General features: G+C 43.8%; 1 long non-coding RNA gene and 1 other non-coding gene across 2 annotated transcripts in view; one reads left to right on the plus strand and one right to left on the minus strand.

Moving 5' to 3' along the window:
• Window positions 1–13,046, minus strand: part of LOC119470941 — a 93,027-nt gene extending 79,981 nt beyond the window's left edge. The window contains exon 1 of the long non-coding RNA XR_005199919.1: window positions 12,875–13,046. This is a non-coding gene — a long non-coding RNA (uncharacterized LOC119470941). The remainder of the gene's footprint in view (window positions 1–12,874) is intronic.
• A 2,442-nt stretch (window positions 13,047–15,488) lies between these two features.
• Window positions 15,489–15,593, plus strand: LOC119470966. The gene has a single exon (XR_005199953.1). It is a non-coding gene; the product is annotated as a U6 spliceosomal RNA (small nuclear RNA).
• Window positions 15,594–19,721: the final 4,128 nt, after the last annotated feature.

Genomic DNA, 19,721 nt, shown 5'->3' on the forward strand with positions numbered 1-19,721 from the left:
TGTAATCTTAGCACTTTGGGAGGCCTAGGCGGGCAGATCGCTTGAGCCCATGAGTTCAAAGCCAGCTTGGGCAATGTGGAGAAACCCCATCTCTACATAAAATACAAAAAGTAGCTGGGTGAGATGGCTCATGCCTATAGTCCCAGCTGAGGTGAATGGATCACTTGAATTCAGGAAGTGGAGGTTGCAGTGAGCCGAGATCACACCACTGCACTCCAATCTGGGTGACAGAATGAGAACCTGTCTCAAAAGCAAACAACAACAAAAAAAATAGAGCTGCCATGACCTATGGAGGAAACAGCCAGACCTATAGAATATTCTAAATGAATGAACAATAAACAGGGCCAGGCATGGTGGCTCATGTCTGTAATCCGAGCACTTTGGGAGGCCAAGAAGGGTGGATCACCTGAGTTCAGGAGTTTAAAACCAGCCTGGCCAACATGGTGAAACCCCATCTCTACTAAAATATAAAAATTAGCTGGGCATGGTGGCACACACCTATAGTCCCAGCTACTAGAGAGGCTGAGGCAGAAGAACCACTTGAACCCAGAAGGCAGAGGTTGCAGTGAGCCAAGATTGTACTACTGCACTCTAGCCTGGGCCACAGAGCAAGACTCTGACTCAAAAAAAATAAATGTGTGTTAAGCCACTGTGATTTGGGTGTTTTTACTTCAGCATAGCCTGGGCTACCTTGGTTAATGTGCATACCATGAAATACTATCATTTGTTAGGAGCAACAGATTAGAAATATACATAGCCTCATGAATAGATCTTAAAACCATAGTGCTTAATGAAAAAGTAGGAAAGAGACTAAAAGAGATATTATCATTTACAGAATTTAAAATAAATGCATACAAATAAAATGGACATTCCACAAGAACACATCCAAATGAAAAGGCACACATTAAAATGGGGGTAGGGGAGAGGAATTAGGGTTAAAAGGGAAATCAGTTATTCTGTCAAATAAGGGATTTGCCAGTTTAATAATATGCTAAGACATAATGTGTGTGTGATAGTATGCTAAGACCCAAGGAATATGATTAACCAGATGCCTGGCTCTTCTATGCAGAAACAGAATCTGAGGCAGACTGGTCTAGGATAACACTTCTGGGAGAGACAGGAGAGAAGTTTGGGACCTGCTGAGAGATAGGGGGTAAGGAGGAGAAAGAGAAGAGCCAGCAAAGGTGCCAGAGGAGGAGGAGTTGGAAAAGCTGAGAAGGTAAAAAGTGAAGTGAAATGTAATAGGTTGATAAACAATGTGCCTGGGAGTGTGGAAAGGAAGGTGTGGATAAAATAGATATACTAAGATAAAATGCAGTTAAATCCATCATTTTTACTGCATTGTACAAGTCCAGCGTGGTTTTGCCCCATTCATCTCTGCTCAGCCCACTACACTCCAGACATTGGTCTCTGAGATTTTTTTTTTAACTGCCTCAGGGCTCAGGTACTTGCAGTTTCCTTTATCATCCCCCATCTTCTCACAGCCCTTCTCATCTTTCAAGTGGCCTCTCTGAGAGGCCTGCTCCGGCTACATTTTCTAAAGTAGCTTCCACTATCACTCTCTCTCCCACTGCTTTATTTTCAGTAACTACTCACTACCTTTACTTTACTTTCTATTATCTCTTTTAATACTTTACTTTCTATTATCTCTCTCCCCACAAAACTGCAAGCTCCATGAGAGCAAGCCCTTGTCCTGGTTATTCACCATCATATGCACAGTGGTTGGCACAGTGGGTGGCAGACAATAGATAGTCCATAAATATTTCCTCCATGAATGGCTTATGAAGAAAGCTAGGTGGACTCTGGTATGTTCCACCCAAGAGATGGGGTATATGGGGCTGCCGTTGACTGAGAGGAATGGTGAGAAAGGGAAGGTGTTTTGAGGATGTTTGGTTTTGTAAATGTTGAGTTTTGAGGAAACACATGACATATCCAGGTGGAAGTTGTTAACAGGTCATGAGTCAAAAATTGAGTGAAACCTATAGATCTGGGAGCTTCTGGCAGGTCACCATCGAAACCTTGAGGAGAAATGAGGAAGCAGAAAGAGAGTAAACACTTCCATTTGAAGGAGGTTATCATACGCAATGCTTGAGCTCCACTGTGGAGCCTAATCTTAGATCTATGAGATCTGCCTCTGAATTTTACTTCCATGTAAAAAATACAGAAGCAAGATTCCACAACATTTGCCCATTGTCTGACAAATTGAGACAGACACAATCCTTATCATCCAGGGAGCTTACACTTAGCTAAAACATTCCATGTATGTTGAAGTTAGGAACACCAATTTCCTAGCCCCTACTACCTAAGAACCATTGTTCTGGCTTGGAGTCACCCACCAGAGCCATCTCAGGCTGCAGAGGCTAAAAAATTACAAAAGCCAAACACATCAGTTTTGAAGAGAAAGTTATTCTAACAGCTCTGTTCAAATCAAGATGAACTTTAAATAATCCATATCCACCACAGGCTTCTTAGTGAGCTGTTTAGGACACCGGTCAAATTGCCCACAGTCACACTGAAAAGAGAAATGATGATCCTAAGCACTAAAATAACTCTTGTTTCTGGCTGCACATTAGAATTACCTGGGCAACTTGAAAAACAAACACTGCCTGATTTCCATCCAATGCCGATTAAGTCAGAACCTCTAGGAGTGGGTCTTGGACATAAGTATTTTCTTAAAGTACTTCAGGTGATTTTCATGTACAGCCATGGATGAAAAAAACCAGTTCCAAACTAAAAACGTGTCACTGGAAAATGTTCCTTTCTTCTTCCCCCTCTTTCTTTCCTGGAAATAATGAGAATACATAAAAGACATCTCAGCATGTATGCCTCCCTGTTGGTCAGACTTTGGCCATTAGCTCCTCTTGAGCTCTGCCCAAGAGTGGCAGCTGGATGAGTCAGTTGTCTCCCTGTTCCCAAGGAGCCACTGGAACCTTGGGAACCCACTGGGGAAATGAGCGGTAAGGAGGGTAAGTAGAATAGACCCTGAGAACGGCACAATAGTTTTGCTATAACTGCTGACTCATTTAGCTGGCATTTCCCTTTTCCTCTTCCTTTGCCATAACAATAGTCAAATCCTAGAACATTAGACCTGTGAGAGGCCTAAGTCCTCACGTTATCCAAGAATCCTGTTAGTAGTGATTGTGGTTATGGGGACACTGCAGAGTAATGAAATGACCCATCCAGATCACATGTGTATTCCACACTTCATACTATGACCCTACCATTTACCTGCATCCTGGAGACATTCAGAGAATATGCACATTAATACACCAAAGGGATGGACCTCAAGTATTCTAGGTACCACTTAGTGAGGGGTCAGGTCCAGAATAAATTTTCAGACTTCTTCAGAAGAACAAGTATGTCACATTGCAGGAGTGGGAAACATAACGGCCTTAAATACTGTGTTGAATGAAAATTGAATGCAAGTATTTGACACAACCCACCATTACATCATTCTTTCTTTTTCTTTGAGACGAAGTTTTGCTCTTGTTGACCAGGCTGGAGTGCAATGGTGCAATCTCGGCTCACTGCAACCTCCACCTTTCGGGTTTAAGTGATTCTCCTGTCTTAGCCTCCCGAGTAGCTGGGATTACAGGCACATGCCACCATGCTGGGCTAATTTTTGCATTTTTAGTAGAGACAGGGTTTCATCATATTGGTCAGGTTAGTTTCAAACTCCTGACCTCAGGTGATCCACCCACCTCAGCCTCCCAAAGTGCTGGCATTACAGGCATGAGCCACCATGCCCGGCCCATTGCATCATTCTTAAAGCCATCTTTTTAGTGACAGGACATGTTCCTGGTTGTCCTCCTACCTTTCTAAATAACAGCTCCTTCTCCATTGCCTTATTTGCTCCTCTTCCTCCTCACACTAGCCTCACACTTTCCTTGGGAGTTCCTGAGGCATCTCTGCAGAGTTAGGGGTCTTCTCAGGAGAGTTTGAAACATGATCCAGCCCTAGTCCACTATTTGGCAGGACCAGAAACTGAGGTCCAGAAAGGATAAGTAATGTACACAAAGTCATGGGGCTAATTTAGTGACACAGTCGGCACTGGAAAGCAGGTCTCCAGACCTCCAACTGCATTCACTGCTCAGTTCACCTTACCACTGTCTTGAACACAGGAGGAAGAACACCAAAGGGTGCTGCTGATCTACAGGAAGCCCTTTCTTTTTCACCTTCTAAGTTCTTGTTATTCAAAGTGTAGTCCATAACTAGCAGGAACTATCTAGATGCTTATTGAAAATGCAGAATCTCAGGCCTTACCCAGATGTACTGAAGGAATCGGAATCTGCATTTTAACAAGACACCCGGGTGACTCTAACAAACATTAAAATAAGAGAAGCACTTTTCTAAATCATCATTTACATATTCATTCATGCAAGTATTTACTTAACATGCACTGTGTAAAATGAAATGACAGGCACTGAGAAGGCTATACTACCAGAAAAATAATATCAATAGAACTTGTTTTAACACTTTAAAATTTTAGAAATAATGACAAATTAAGGTATTTAGTTGGAGACCACTGATACATGTGGATATGATAGTCAATTCTTATATCAAAATAATTTTAGACTTAAATACTGTATAACGTGATAAGAATAAAAATTCAAACACCTATCATCTTGGTATCAAGTACATGTGTCAGTTTCCAGGGCTCTCAAACCATTCTCCATTGCTATGCTATCCAAAGCCTTTGCTTGAATCAAAACCATGAGGCACAACTGACTCTGGTTTTGTGTCAAAGCAAAGGACGGAGGAGTACCAATTCTGTTCTCTTTATTGTAAAACTTCTGGCACAGAATAACTTTACTACCCTAGCAATTGTTGCACCTTTCCTCATTTCCTTGATCTTCATGTTGTCAAAACATGATTTCTGACATGGAATTAAGCAAACCTGAAGCACACCTGATGTCTGCCAATTTTCCTTCTCCCTTCCCTTATTAACACTGAATTTCAAATCAAGAGCCTTGGCCTTTCCTTGTTTCTTGGCAACAGAGCTTCCAGAGGAAGTACAAGAGCAAGGACACACACCAAGACTACAACAGAACAAAGGCAGAGAAGACAAACATATTTTTATATGCACATGGAAACATAAAACCTGTGAATTTGAGAACAATCAGGCCCCATTGTTATAACGACACTATTTCTCAAACCCCAGGTGTCACAGCTCCTCTGTCCTCTGCTCTAGTGCTGTCTTTGTGTGTTCATGTAAGAAACAGTGTTTGTAACATTCTGGCTGATGATTCTAATAGGCTGCTGACTGTAAATAAGATAGAGTCTGAACTCACAGAAACAAAAACCTTTGGAGTAAATATAATTGGGAAGAAAATCAATACATGTATAAAACAGTAATATCAATATAAGGTCTGATATAACAAAGTAACCAAATGAGGAACAAACATGGTAAGCACACAGATTCTCAAAGAAGATGCCCAGACTAGAGGCAAGGAGAGAATTGTCCTTCTTTCTCTGTAGACTGGCCTTTTTTACTTATCCATTTTCATGGCAGGCAGAAGATGGCCACTTCACAGCTCCCAAGCTTATACCCTACAGACAGGACTATACAGAAGAGCCATCTCTCACAGTCACAACTCCAAATTCCCAAGAGAGGAAATGATTAGTCAGGTGTCTGTCCCTGAACCAATCAGCAGTAGCCAAGATCTGTCAGCAATGCCTGACTGCTAGGAGTCTATTCCTGTGGACCAAATAGAGGAGAGGAATCAATTCTTCAAATAGAAAATTTGTTGGCTTGTGACCTGGGCAGATAAACCAATAGGTGTTCGCCTGGGAGGCAGAGAGATGCACTGACAAACACGAGTGTCAGCCAGCAGCAGCACCAAATCCAGAACTGTCTGCCTGAGTCAGGGGCCTGGATGGAACCTCACTGTCAGAGTTGTGTGTAGGCAGAACAGCAGCATTTCAGAGCAGTTTAGGGGGAATAGTCACTCAACGCTAAAATGTTGCAATCTTCTCAAACTCACCTTCCTTCATATTTTAAGTCTGTTAGATATTCCAAATCTGGTAGTTTATTTGTTTGTTTTACCATTTTAGTGCCTTCTTCTCCTGAAACTCACTCTGTCCCACCCTCTCCCCTGGGGTTACTACTCTTACAGTGCAGGTACCCATCTTCTAGTGCAAATACATCCAGACTAGAGTCAGTAACAAGAAGCCTCTAGTCAGTCTTTAATTTTCCCACTATGGTCCCTTCTTTGGGTTTATTTTCTAAAGAATGAACAAACATGGGATTATTCAACTAAAGGCTGAATGTTAAAATACAAGTTTCACTGTGGCTCTAGAAAGGTGAGGCCTGAAGTGAATGTGGATCATGTTCTGGACCAATTCTGATGTTTTGATAAAGCCATCATGCAAAACACCTGCTAATTTATGCAAATTATAGGCTGATTGTAGGTAATAAATGATATTGGCAATTCATCACCTCACACACTATGCTTTAACAGTCTTATCAATCAGCATATTGTATCAGCTACAAAAAGGGTGTTTTGGCTGCAGATAACAGAAAACAATCTCAACTAGCTTAAGTAATAAGTCATTTTATCACACAACAAAAGGTGAAGGTAAGGATGTCTGGGATTTTAGTAGCTGAAAAATATCATTGAGGACCAGAATCTTTTTTTCTTTCCCTTCTGCCATCCTCAGTGTATTGGTTAACCCTATTATCTGGCTACCCTCATGACCCCAAGATGGCTGTCATAGTCCTAGATGCCAAAAGTAGAAAGGATGATTCCTCACAAGAATTTATTTCTAATCAATGAGGAAAAGATTTCCCAGAAGTCGCCAACAGACTTCCCCTTCTCTCATTGGCCAGAATTGTGTGACATGCCCATGTTTAAACCAATCACTGGTAAGAGGAACAGGACCACCATGTTTGGCTTCAGCCAATTAGAATTCACCAGGGATGAGGAAGGGCCAGCCTCCCCTAAAACATCTGAGCATCTGATACCCAAAATTTTGGAGTTCTATTAGCAAAAGCTATAAGGGGGCAACCAATGGTGTCGCCCACAGCTCCCACTTCTAGGAAGGCATTTCTGGCACTAAAACAAAGATGCCTATCTTATCGAAGATAGAACCAGGATTTAAAAGCCGCTTTCACACACCCAGCTATCGTGTTCCGGCTATGTGGGAAACTCAACTGTGCCTAACTGTAGAGCAATAATAAAAGCAATCATGAAACAATAATAACAATTACTGAGCACTCACCATATGCCAGGCCCCAGGGTTAAGTGCCTTACATACTAGGAGGGATGCTGTGCAGGATGAGGCAAGTGAGGTGCAAAATTTAAAAAGGTACTCTCTCTCAGGATTGTTCATGTGCATGCACGTTAGCTCCTGACAGTGGATGCCTCCTTAAACGTTACACCCTAGGGTCCTCCTTGCTTCCCCCTAGTCTCAGGCCCAATGCTGCATTGCGCCAGTCAGATCTACCACAACATTCAGAATCAAAGTACTCATTTCACAGTGTTGGGGGTGTGGGGCTGAGCACTGTCAGCTGAGTCCCTCACAAGGAATTTCCTTCAGCTGAAGATAATTGCCTTGCGCAGTTTCATCCTCTTCCGGGGGGGCAGCCCTAATTGCCTTGCGCAGTCTCATCCCCCTCCTGGGGGCAGTCCTGATACAATGACTTTTGAGTGTAAAACTATGAAGTTCCAGCACTTTTGCATCAGCTCGGGTAAACTCTGAGATGTCATCCTGTACTCAGAGTAGGCCACAGTATTGGCTCAGGGATTTCATGTAGCTTCACTGCAATTCATGTTTTCCTTCCGCCCCATCTTATTTTCTTCACTCACAAAGCAATCCCCAGTTACCTTCCAGCATGCAAATCTCCATCTCAGAGTCCATTTCTTAGTATGTCTAGCAAAAGTTGGTGAGGGAGTGGTCTGAGGAAGCAACATTAAAATGGGCTACTTGAGGACCTCAGCCCCAGTGATAAGATGAAGCACTGAGATACCCTGATATGTAACCATAGTGAATTTTTTAAAAATTGCATTAGGATGAACTAGGATGGGAAACAGTAGAAGGGAATGCACTGTCAGGTGCAATATATTAAGTATTTGAGATATGGGTTGGATAATAATGATAAGGACTATGGAATTTGATGGCTGTTTTTGGGGTGAGAGATGTATTGAGTGAAAACAATGAAAGACTGAGTGTGATTAATCACTATTTAAAGTTAAATGTGACTACCAGAGGCCTTATTGGAAACACACAGACAAACTCTCATATCCTGCAGCCAGAGGGCAGAAAACGCTGAGTATCAGACCCAGGACTTCATTATAAGAATAGCAGAACCACAGAGGGAATTGAATTCTCAACCTAGAAGGTATTCCACATCAGTGTCTGGTCTCTAATTATGAAGGGGTAAGACCCTGAGACTTGAAATGGGGACATCTAAGTTGATACACTCACAAATCTCAAATCCCTAGATTTTCCACCCTACTCCCAAACCCTCTGAGCCTAAAGAATTGGCTCTCTCCTTTCTGATAAAGTCTATCACTACCTCTTTCCTGAAGATAGGTAAGGCCTCTTTTTGCAAAATAACACTTGCCTATGCTGGGCAGTCTTTAAAATAGCCCCAATGGTCCCTGCCTTCTGATAGTTCCACCCTTATGTAGTCCCCCTTCTACTTTGAATAAAGATGATCTCTGTAACCAATAGGATATTTCAGAAATGACAGAGCATGACTTCTGAAGCTAGGCCACAAAAGAAATTGTGGCTTCCTTCTTGCTATTTTCGGATTATCCACTCTGGGGGACGCTACCTCCTATGTTATGAGTATACTCAGGCAGCATGATGGAGAGATCCACATGTCAACAAACTGAGGGTTCCTGCCAATAGCCAGTGAGTAACTGAGACTTCCTGCCAACAGCCATGTTATGAGCCATCCTGGAAGTAGATCCTCCAACCCCAGTCAACCCTTCAAATGGCCACAGCCCTAGCCAACATTTTGACTGAAATTCCATGAGAGACCTTGAGCCAGAAATCCTGAGATAATAATTTTTTTCTTTTTTTTTTTTTTTTGAGACAGAGTCTCACTGTTTCGCCAGGCTGGAGGGCAGTGGTATGATCTCAGCTCACTGCAACCTCGTTCGAGGGATTCTCCTGCCTCAGCCTCCTGAGCAGCTGGGTCTACAGGCATGTGCCATCATATCCAGCTAATTTTTGTATTTTTTAGTAGAGATGGGGTTTCACCATGTTGGCCAGGATGGTCTCGATCTCTTGACCTCATGATCCACCTGCCTCAGTCTCCCAAAGTGTTGGGATTACAGGCGTAAGCCACTGTACCCGGCCAAATTTTGTTATTGTAAGCTGCTAGATTTTGTTACATGGCAACAGATAAAATAATACGCCTTCTCAGAAGCTACTCCTACCTCCCATCTTGGCTGTCAGACCAATAACTACAATTAAATCACAACATAACCCAATTAAGGAAGTTCTGGGTCTTCTAAGGAAAAAAGAAAGATTATATCCTCAAGTAAACTGAAGTACTTACCATAAGTCAGCAGGAACTAGAATAATATGTTTGGACAGTATTTAATGCCCCAGAAGACAGTGCTAAGACACCTGTAGGATGGCTTGGGTTAAGTTTGGAGAAAACAGTAAAGTAGAAATGCTAGAACTGCCACAGCAAACAGTGGAAGAAAAGATCAAAAGGCTCAGAAAACTAGGCATGCTAGAGCAGACACACTAAATAAGATGAGAAAATACACCAGATGGCTTTGTTTCATGAGAGGGACCAAAAGATATTCTGATTATCAAAGTGACAAGGAATGCCCTGGTGAGAGGGCCACCAACATCATCGAGAATTTCAGTAGAAAACATCCTCTACTGAAATTCTTAGTAGAATTCTCAGTGGCCATAGAATCAGGCTGATGGCAGTAGTTGTTATTACAGAGCTGAACTCATGGATAGCAATGGTGGATCCTGAAAAGGATCCTAAAACCCTTTTTAGGGAGGATCCTAAAAAGAGGCCAGGTAGCCACCTTTAACCACTAGAAGCAAGGTGGTCACAACTGTCATAATCTGTGGAGATAGTTAATAGAATTCAGGATTCCTAGGGGAAGTCAGTAAGAGTAATGTTCAATCTATAGCCCGTTACTCCCCTCTAACCCCCCCAAAAAATCAAGGGTTGGTGATGAAGAGACTAAGGGCAGCCCAATTAAAAGTCATTATCCCTGGCCCAGTTTCTGGATCTGAGCCAATGTTCTGACCCAGGATCTACTGACTAAAGGAGAGACTCTCTAGGAGGAAGGATCCTGTAACACCATGATAAGTATATATAGTAATCATTATCTCAATCCTTCCTTCAGGGAATCTATGGTCCTTCACTCAAGTAATTGTACATTGGGAAAGGGGGAAATCCCAAGCATTTTGAGAATGGTTGGACACAGAACGCAAGTTCACACTGAAACCCAGGGATCCAAAGTAACATCATGTTCCACCACCACCATCATTAGAGTGGAGGCTTGAGGAGGCCAATTAATAAACGGAGTTGGCCAGGCATGGTGGCTCACACCTGTAATCCCAGCACTTTGGGAGGCCAAGCCAGGCTAATCATGAAGTCAGGAGATGGAGACCAACCTGGTTAACACGGTGAAATTCCGTCTCTACTAAAGATACAAAAAATTAGCTGGGCGTGGTGGCACACACCTGCAGTCCCAACTACTCGGGAGTCTGAGGCAGGGGAATCACTAGAACCCGGGAGGCGGAGGTTACAGTGAGCCGAGATCGCAGCACTGCACTCTGGCCTGGGCGACAGAGTGAGACTCCATCTCAAAAAAAAGAAAAAAATGGAGTTCTGGGTCAACTATGGCTCACAGTGGGTACACTGGATCTCTGGACTTACTTAGTCATTTTTCCTGTTCCTGCATTCATAACTAGAATAAACATACTTGGTTGTTGGCAGAGCATCCACACATCGCAGTGGGAAAGCTAAGTAGAAGCCACTGAAATTGCCTTTCCCACCCAGCCATGGTAATATAATAAATCAACAACAGTATCATATCCCGAGGGGAAGAGTGGATCTAAGGATGCAGGGTGGCGTTCCCCTTCACATTCCTACTTAATTCATCAGACTGACCTTTACCAAACCCAGGTGGATCCTGGAAGATGACTGGACTAGCGCAAACTCAACTAAGCACTATCCCCAACCACAAACGCTTTGCCAGATGTGATATTTTGATTAGAGCAGATTAGTGTTGCCTCCAGTACATAGTTTGCAGCCATGGATCTGACAAATGCATTCTTTTCCACCTCTATCAGAAAGAAAGATCAAAAGCAGTTCTCCTTAGACTATTGTCTAATAGTACACATTGTCTTACACTCTTGCCCCTGGGCTGTGTTAACTCCTCCACCTTCCATCAAAACATAGTCCAAAGAAACCTGGGTCATCTGCTATCCTGCAAATCATCCTATCAGTCCACGCTATTGATGACATTATGCTACTGGAACCCAAGGAGAAAGAGGTAGCAAGTATGTTGGATGCCTTGATAAGTCATATGCCCTTCAGATGACGGGAGATAAACTCTACAAAGATTCAATGGCTTGCACCATTGTTGATTGCTTGCTTCCACCAGAGGACACAGTAAGTTTTCCATTAAATGATAAGGTGTGGCTGCCACCCAGTTGCTTCACATTCTGCCTACAAAGAGAACAGCTGCCAAGAAAAGGAGTCAGCCTCCTGGCATGAGTAGTTGATTCTGGTCGCCAGGGAGTGAGAGGGCTGCTTTTACCGACTGGGAGCAGGGAAGACTATGTTTGGAACCCAGGTAAACTCCTTGGGTGTCTCTTAATAGAAAATAGGTAAATACAGCTGTCACAGCCTCGTTTTATACCTGCCAGGTAAACCACTTGGACCAGATGGGAAGGGGAAACTAAAATGGGTAGTAAAGGAGGAAGACAATGAGTATCAGTTGCAGCCACTAGAGCAGCTGCTGTGGTGAGGGCACTAGGTCATTCCAATCACCTTTCTCTTGTATGTTTCCCCAGGAAAAGAAGACCACCAGAATCTAGAAGAGCTACTATCAGAACTTATGATAGGAAGCAAGTGACTGAGGTGCAATGAATGGACTGCAGAGAATCTGTGGTGTATCACCCAGGTTTATGCCTCCTTCAGGGCTCAAGCACTCATTTCCCCACCTGCAGGGAATGTTGATGGCTAACAGCTATCAGCTGAATCCCTCTTTAGGCATTCTCCCTTTGCTGAACAGTTTCTTTGCCTAAGATCACATCCCGATCCCAGGAGCATCTTATATCCAATGATTAATTGACGTAGGGCTATAAGACCGACCTCAGGTCAAAATAACTTTGAAGGGTTATTGCAGCTACACAGCCACTGGTGGGATAAGTGAGGTTTTTTTTACAACTGCGTCAGAATTCTCCTTCTCCCTGTGCCCAATAATGCTATCTTCACTTTCCCCAAAATACTGATCTCAAAATGACTCCCTAGTAATGCTCCTGCATGCAAATCTCCATCTCAAAATCTGTGTCCCAACAAACCCAACCTGAAATGCATGCACTGTCTCATTTTTTGGTCCTCACCCCAAGATCAGTACTACTATTATCCCTAATTTACAGAGGAAATTCAAGCCCCAAGAGCTTCAGTAAACTTGCATACTCCCTGATTTTAGAGCCTATGCTTTTAACCAACCTGGGTCAGCAAACTGTAATCCCTGTGCTAGAATCAGGCAAATATTTCCCTGGATGAGATGCTCTAGGTGCAGCCAGCCAAGCGCTAACTCACCAGATGTTTCTTTTCATCATTTGTTCCCTGGGACTTACCTAGAAATTTCAAAGGAAGAAAAGAGAGAACTTCTGCAACCCAGCTCCTCTATCCAGACTCTTTAAGCCTCCCCACCTTATTGCCTCCCCAACTCTGGGTTCCAGGGGCCTTCCATGAGTTCCCAATCAAGTTTAGCATTCTCTCCTGTGCTTGTGGGACAATGCAGGAGTCCCCCTGACATGATCAGCTGCCACCCCAGTCCCATGGGTCCCAGACCTCAAGATAACTGGAGTGAACCAAATGCACAGTGATCTTGGTCTTCTGAATCCAGTTGTTTAATAAGTGATTTGTGGCTGGACAGTTACATAACTTTAGAGATCACCCAGGTTTGTATGGGGTCTCACTTCCCTCTCCACCCCCAGATTGCCTATCCTTCCTAGAGTAAAGCTAGGTCATATAGTCTCCCCCAGGTTCCAATGTGTCAGTGCCAGATATACGGAACACTTGTTGGGAATGTGGCTTAAATTGTCTCTACTATGACAGAGGGACAGACTGCCATCAACTGCTGTGGGTAACCTAGAAACCCTTTGTCTTTCACAACTTTTTCTCATTTTATTCTCTGAGCCATCTTTTAGACAATTTCTGGATACCCATCAACTTCTGCATATAAACAATATTTATAAGTAACCAGGCAGAGCAATGGAGTGTGTTTAGTCATTCTGCATAAGAACTTCCTTTGCACAAGTTCTACATATAACTCAGTTGGCAACCCCCTTTTCTACCCATTGAGGCACCCGTGCAGAACATGTTGTTAGGAGCACTCATAGCCCCTTCCCTGCGGGTTTCTTGAGGTAATGAAAAGATACTTCCAGGTGTTATTGTTCCCCAACCCCTTACATATGCAGCCCCCAATGTCTCCTACACTTAGCCCCCACTACTCCCAATCATGGTTCCTCTGCTTATGAAGGCCTGCCTCCTTCCTCAACCCCACGTGCCAATCTCATTTCTGCCCTTGCTCTCTTCCCATGGCACTTTCCATCCTTCTCCCCACAGCAGGATCTCCTTTGACTCTCTCCAGTAATCTGCACACACTGTGTGCTTCCCCAAGGTACCGTCCCTGAAGAGCTCCATTTCGCTCTGACTAGTCACGAAGCCTCATTAGTATGTTCTTGTACAGTACTCACTACCTTTGAATGGAACCTGATGATGCTGTTTTAGAGTCAGAATACTAAGTTCAGACTCTGCCATTTACAGGAATGTGATCTGGTGGAAGTTCCTTAACTTCTCCAAGCTTCACTGTCTTCACTTGTATAATGGGAATAGTAAAGCCTACCCAATGTGCTTGCAGAGAGAACAAATGAGGTAAAACAGTAAAAAGTAACCTTTAAATTTTTAAGTTCAATATGAATGTGAGTTATCGTTATTGTGTTGTTTCTGCCCTCTGAGCTCTCTGAGGTCACATCTTTTACTTCCGTTCTCTCTCTGGGTTACACACAGTGACAGTAACACTGTAGGCTAATATTAGATGGAGAATTAAGAATGAATAAAAGAAAACCACTCACCCATCAGAATTAGGCAAAATTCTAACCATATTAAATCTATTGTAGACTGTTCCACAGAGTGAATCTAGAAACTGCTCTAGAGGGAAACATCCTGAAAAGACATGAAAATTCATTTACTGCATGCTTGCAAATCTATCCTGAGAGGAAGAGGAATAGCATCAAAACACATCTGTTCTTCCTTCTAACTTAGGGCCAATATTCCTAACAAGCAGCAGGTTGGCCTCAGAAACCCTTGTTAGCTTTTCCCAAAAAGGCTGCTACCTTTAAATGATCAGTTATCTCCTTTAAAGAATCATTTTTTATCCCATAATATCAGTTCCTCTTCAACATCTGATGCAACTCTTTGTGTTTTCCATTGCTTTCTAGCTGTGTCAGATTTCCCTAGAAGACAGAAATGAAAGTGATGACTAAGAAGACTGCACTGAAATTTCTAATGTTTGGCCTAAACTGATTCCCCCACCCACCCCTCCTATTCCGGTCTCCTATCCCTCCACAGGGGAAAGCACTATTTTGTGCAGTGTTAAACCTCAGCTCTCACCATTACTTGTAAACTTAGTATCTTTAAACACAAATTTAGTTCATTTAGTTGGAGCCACACAAAGTAAAACCTATTCGGAGATTTCAGATTTTTTTTTAATTTCCCCAACGATCTACTAAAGATGTATAAAGTTACATGTTAGAAGTGTGCCAATCATGATCAGTTTCCCCTGTCACTTAAAAGTGACAAAGCATTTACTGATCTCCTCCACAGTGGCCCATTTTCTATATCACAATCTTGCCTCCAAGTCAAAGTGTTCAAAGCACCATGCCTGAAATGAAGAAAGGCACTGGGAAAAAAAGAAAAATTAAGAAGGAGGAAATAACAATCATATGCAGTGTTTCTTCAGGCCTTCTCAACATATTTTACATTTCCTTCACAGGAACAGGATAAGATTTCTCAACTGGGTATTTCTTTTAAAGGTCCAAACTTGAGTAATACAGGCAGTACTTTAATGGATATCTAAGATAATTAAATGATTATGGTGACATATTAGTATAGGTCATTTTCCAGTACACCCTGTTCCAGATAGGTTCACTCAAGTCAAAGTCACAGAGTGTAGTGGACATTTTAGCCCTACTCTCAAGCAAAAGGCAGATTCTCATAGGTTCATTTCCATCATTTCCCAGGCTTCCAAAAGGAAGATCATGTGCTCGCTTCAGCAGCATGTATACTTAAAATTGGAATGATACAGAAATTAGCGTGGCCCCTGAAGTAGGATGACATGCAAACTTGTGAAGCATTCCATATTTTTAAGGAGAAATAAAGTGTTTCCTAAACAAGCAAATGCNGAGATTAGCGAAATCTTAAAAATAATAAAAATAAGTAGATCATTAGACAGCCAAAACTGTCATGGAGGGATCTTTCACACGGACAAGTGGTATCCCGGATGCAGTTCGGAGCATCCCACAGGAGCTCTACACCGCCTCAACGTGCTGACAGAAAGCCAGGCACTGGAAGGACAAAGTTGAGCAAAACCACCCAAAACATAGGAAGTTCCTGGTCCTAGGCTGACTCCCTAGCAGGTTATTTTACACCAGTCAGGGGCAGACAGGTAGAGGGGCAGGGGGCTGAGGGGGAAGTCGGGGCTCAGGGAAGGAGTTGCCTGATCAAGTCTTAAAGGATAAACAGGAAACTGGACAGGAAAAGGAGAAAAAATAGGCCAATCCGGTCAAGGACAGCAGCATAAAGAAAGAATAAGGACGAACAAGAAGAGAATACTCTGTGCCGCAATCAGTAAACGTTTGTGCGGCGAGTGTTTGTGTGCGGCTGCCAGGTGTGGCGTCGTGGCTGCCATTTTGTTCCTCTCTGGTTGGCTCCTTCGGCGCCTGCAGCCTGAGCGCTGCCTGACGCCTACCGCTTGCCCACCTGCCCGCCTCCGGGCGCTGCCGCCTCCAGGAATCCCTCCGCCCCCACCCCAGAGAAACCTGGAGGTGCCCACCTGGCCCAGCGGTCCGCGGTGAGCTCAGGAAGGACCTTCACCCTCCTCGTGACCCGCAGTGATGAGGCGGCCCGAGCAGCGGGTCGTCTTCCGGAAGAGGCGGAGAAACAGCCCTGGCCTGCTTTACCCCAGCCCCCTGGGTTCCCTCCAAACCAGAGGACGCAGAAATGCCTGAGTGTGAGGGGCTGGGTGTGCTCTGCCTGGGTAGTCAAGAAAGTCGCCAGGGCCCCGGGCGGATCACGAGGTCAAAAGATCGATGCCATCCTGGCCAACATGGGAAAAAGCCGTATTTACTGAAAATATAAAAATTAGCTGGGGGTGTAATCCTGTAATCCCAGCTACTCAGGAGGCTGAGGCAGGAGAATTGCTGGAATCCGGAAGGCGGAGGTAGCAGTGAGCCGAGATCGCGCCACTGCACTCTAGCCTGGGCGACAGGGCGGGCGAGACTCGTCTCAAAAAAAAAAAAAAGAAAGAAAGAAAAAGAGAAAAGAAAGAGAAGGAAAGTCGCCACGGCTTCCTCAGAATACCCCACCCTTCCGCCGAGCCCTCCCGCCGAGCCGGGGCTATGTGGTGGGGACAAGCTCCCCTCCCCCGGACGCTGCCGCCCTCCTCGCCGCCCTCGCCTCTGGCTGGCGGCCCGCGAGCTCGCGGCGGCGGAGATGCGCCTGGGCCCTCGCTGGGGCCTCGGTGGAGCGCGCCCCGGGGTTCTCGCCTGAGGAATCTCAGTGGACACCGACCCCCCCACCTCAAACCGCCCTGCTCTCCCCCCAGCGTTGCTTCTTCTATGGGAAGCCCAGCCGAGCAAGTAGCTCTCCAAATGGCTTTTCCACAGCAGAAACTGAACAGCAAGCATGGCCTGGAACATCTGGGGACAGGGTGGAGGGGACCGACAGTTTTGCACACACTTCAGTAGCTGCTTGTTGTACTGTGCTTGTGGATTCCTTATTCCCGAAGTGTAACTTTTTGGGAAACTTACTTGAGAAATTTTTTTGGAAAATTATCAAGTCGTTTTTTTGAGCCTCAGATATTTTAAGCTCCAGATATTTGAGCCCCCAAATATTTCAGAATATTTTGCACAATGCTATACTGAGGCCTGCCTTCCCTTTGTACTCAAAAGGCTTCATTGAAATGAATCACACAGCTTAAAAGTCAGTGTGATGTGGTGTGGTGGTGGTGGTGGTGGTGGTGAATGTGTCACATAGGTTAAAAACTCAGTTTGTGGTAGTAGATCTCAGATATTAAACCCACTGTGAGATCTTAATCAAGTGTCTTTACCTCTCTGTGCCTCAGTTTTCACATGTGTAAAATGAGAATAATTATAGTACCCACCTCACAGATTTATGGTGAGATGAAATGAACTCATATGAAGCACTTGGTGTCTGCCACAGAGTGGATGTCCTTATAGGTATCTGCTCATCTCTGTCACCTTTTGCTGCAGCCTGTGGTGAGAAGTTTCAGGGAAGTAAAGCATGCCTTTGAAAAGGATGACGCATGGATTGAGTAGAAAAATGGGATTCGATGTTGGTCAAAGAGTACAAATTTTCAGTAATAAAATGAGTAAGTTCTGGGAGTCTAACATATATGGCATAGTGACTATAAATACTACTACTATATTGTTTACTTGAAATTTCCCAAGAGAGATCTTAAGTGTTCTACACACACACACACACACACACACACACAGGTAGCTATGTGAGATGATGGATGTGTTAACTTGATTGTGGTAATCATTACTCTGTGTGTGTATATATATATATATATATATATAAAGATATAAAGTCATTTTATATACCTTGAATATATAAAATTTATTTGTTAATTTACCTTTATAAAACTGGAAAGAATGAAATTTGAGAGTTTTCAAAACCTTAGTCTCCATTCTGCAGAAGAAACATTTCCTTCCCCTGGGGCACACAGGACAAAGTGTAAGAGCTGAGTCAGGGACCGAGGCCCAAGTCCCTGCTCCTCCACTAACCTGTGAGTTGATTCTTGGGTAAACTGCCAATGTCTCTAAGCCTCAATTTCTTCACATGGGAACAAATAAGACCCATGTGTATGAAAGGGCTTTGTACCCACTAAAAGCCTGAAAATTTGAGGTGCAGTTATTTTGAAAATACACAATTGATGGCCTGTAAATAGAACACCTGAGTTAAATAGAACATTGACAACCACACGGAAGTTTCTACAGTGCCATGAGAAAAGCTTGATTTTTTGTTAAAGCTCAGCAGTGGTTAAATCAACTGCTAAAGAAGAACCCCTTCCCAAAATATTTTCTTTTTTCTTTGTATATAGTTTTCGAAATGGAGTCCCCAGGCTGGAGTGCAGTGGCACATTCTCAGCTCACTGCAACCTCCATCTCCCAGGTTCAAGTGATTCTCCTGCCTCAGCCTCTCGAGTAGCTAGGATTACAGGCATATGCCACTACACCTGGCTAATTTTTGTATTTTTAGTACAGACGGGGTTTCGCCATGTTGGCCAGGCTGGTCTCGAACTCCTGACCTCAAGTGATCCACTCAACTCGGCCTCCCAAAGCACTAGGATTATAGTCATGAGCCACCCTGCCTCATCCCCCAGAATGTTTTCTTGACGGAGTTGCTGGCACCTCCTCTTCCACCACTGCGGTAGAGTAGGAAAGTCCTATGACTCCAAGGGGTTCCCTTTCTTTATCTTCCAAATGTTTCCTCTGAGATCCACACTGTGGGTCCTTTCACAGCTCTGAAAATAAATTGTCTCCTTCAAATTCAAAGCACTAAAACATACTCCAGTTTCCTACAGCTCAAGCTGCAACAACTACTTTTAATCAGTTCAAAGAAATCTCAGGGAACCAAATTCTTCAGTTCCGTGGCTTCAACATAAGTCACCTAATCTCTCTTGGCTGTAGCTTCCTTAAAGGAAAATGATATGCCTCAAATTCTAAGAGTCACATGAGCTTGGCAGAAACGTAAACAGAGTTTCCACTATTTCCTATCTCTCTATCCTTTCTGGTTAGTTCCATGAAGAACTTCCCCGCCTAGACACAGGCTGAAATCCACCTCACCCTCAGCAACCTTGGGTTTTGAAGAAGGTGGGGCCTGAGAAGAGGTGGGAACTGAGTTCTCAGGTGCAAAATGCTGTTCTGCCAGCCCTGGCCTACCTGCCTAGAGCTATTGTTAGTAAATTATTCCTTAGCGAAGAGACAAAGGAAGAATGCATGTCCGAACGGATTAGCTTGATCACTCATTCAACAAATATTTACTGAGTGTCTATTATTTTCCATGGCTTTAGTTTCCTAAGGAGGTGATCCACCTGTTAGGTGGAGGTGGAGGGGGCTGGGGAGACTTCCCTGAGGAAGTGAGACCTGAAGGAAGAAGGGGAGCAGTCAAGATAGCCAGTCCAAGGCCCTACAGTGGGAAAGAAGGAAGCAATGAATGGATCAACGAATGAATGAGTGGATGAAGAAAT

The sequence above is a fragment of the Cebus imitator genome, unplaced genomic scaffold (assembly GCF_001604975.1).
Source record: "Cebus imitator isolate Cc_AM_T3 unplaced genomic scaffold, Cebus_imitator-1.0 Scaffold45, whole genome shotgun sequence".
NCBI lineage: Eukaryota > Metazoa > Chordata > Mammalia > Primates > Cebidae > Cebus > Cebus imitator.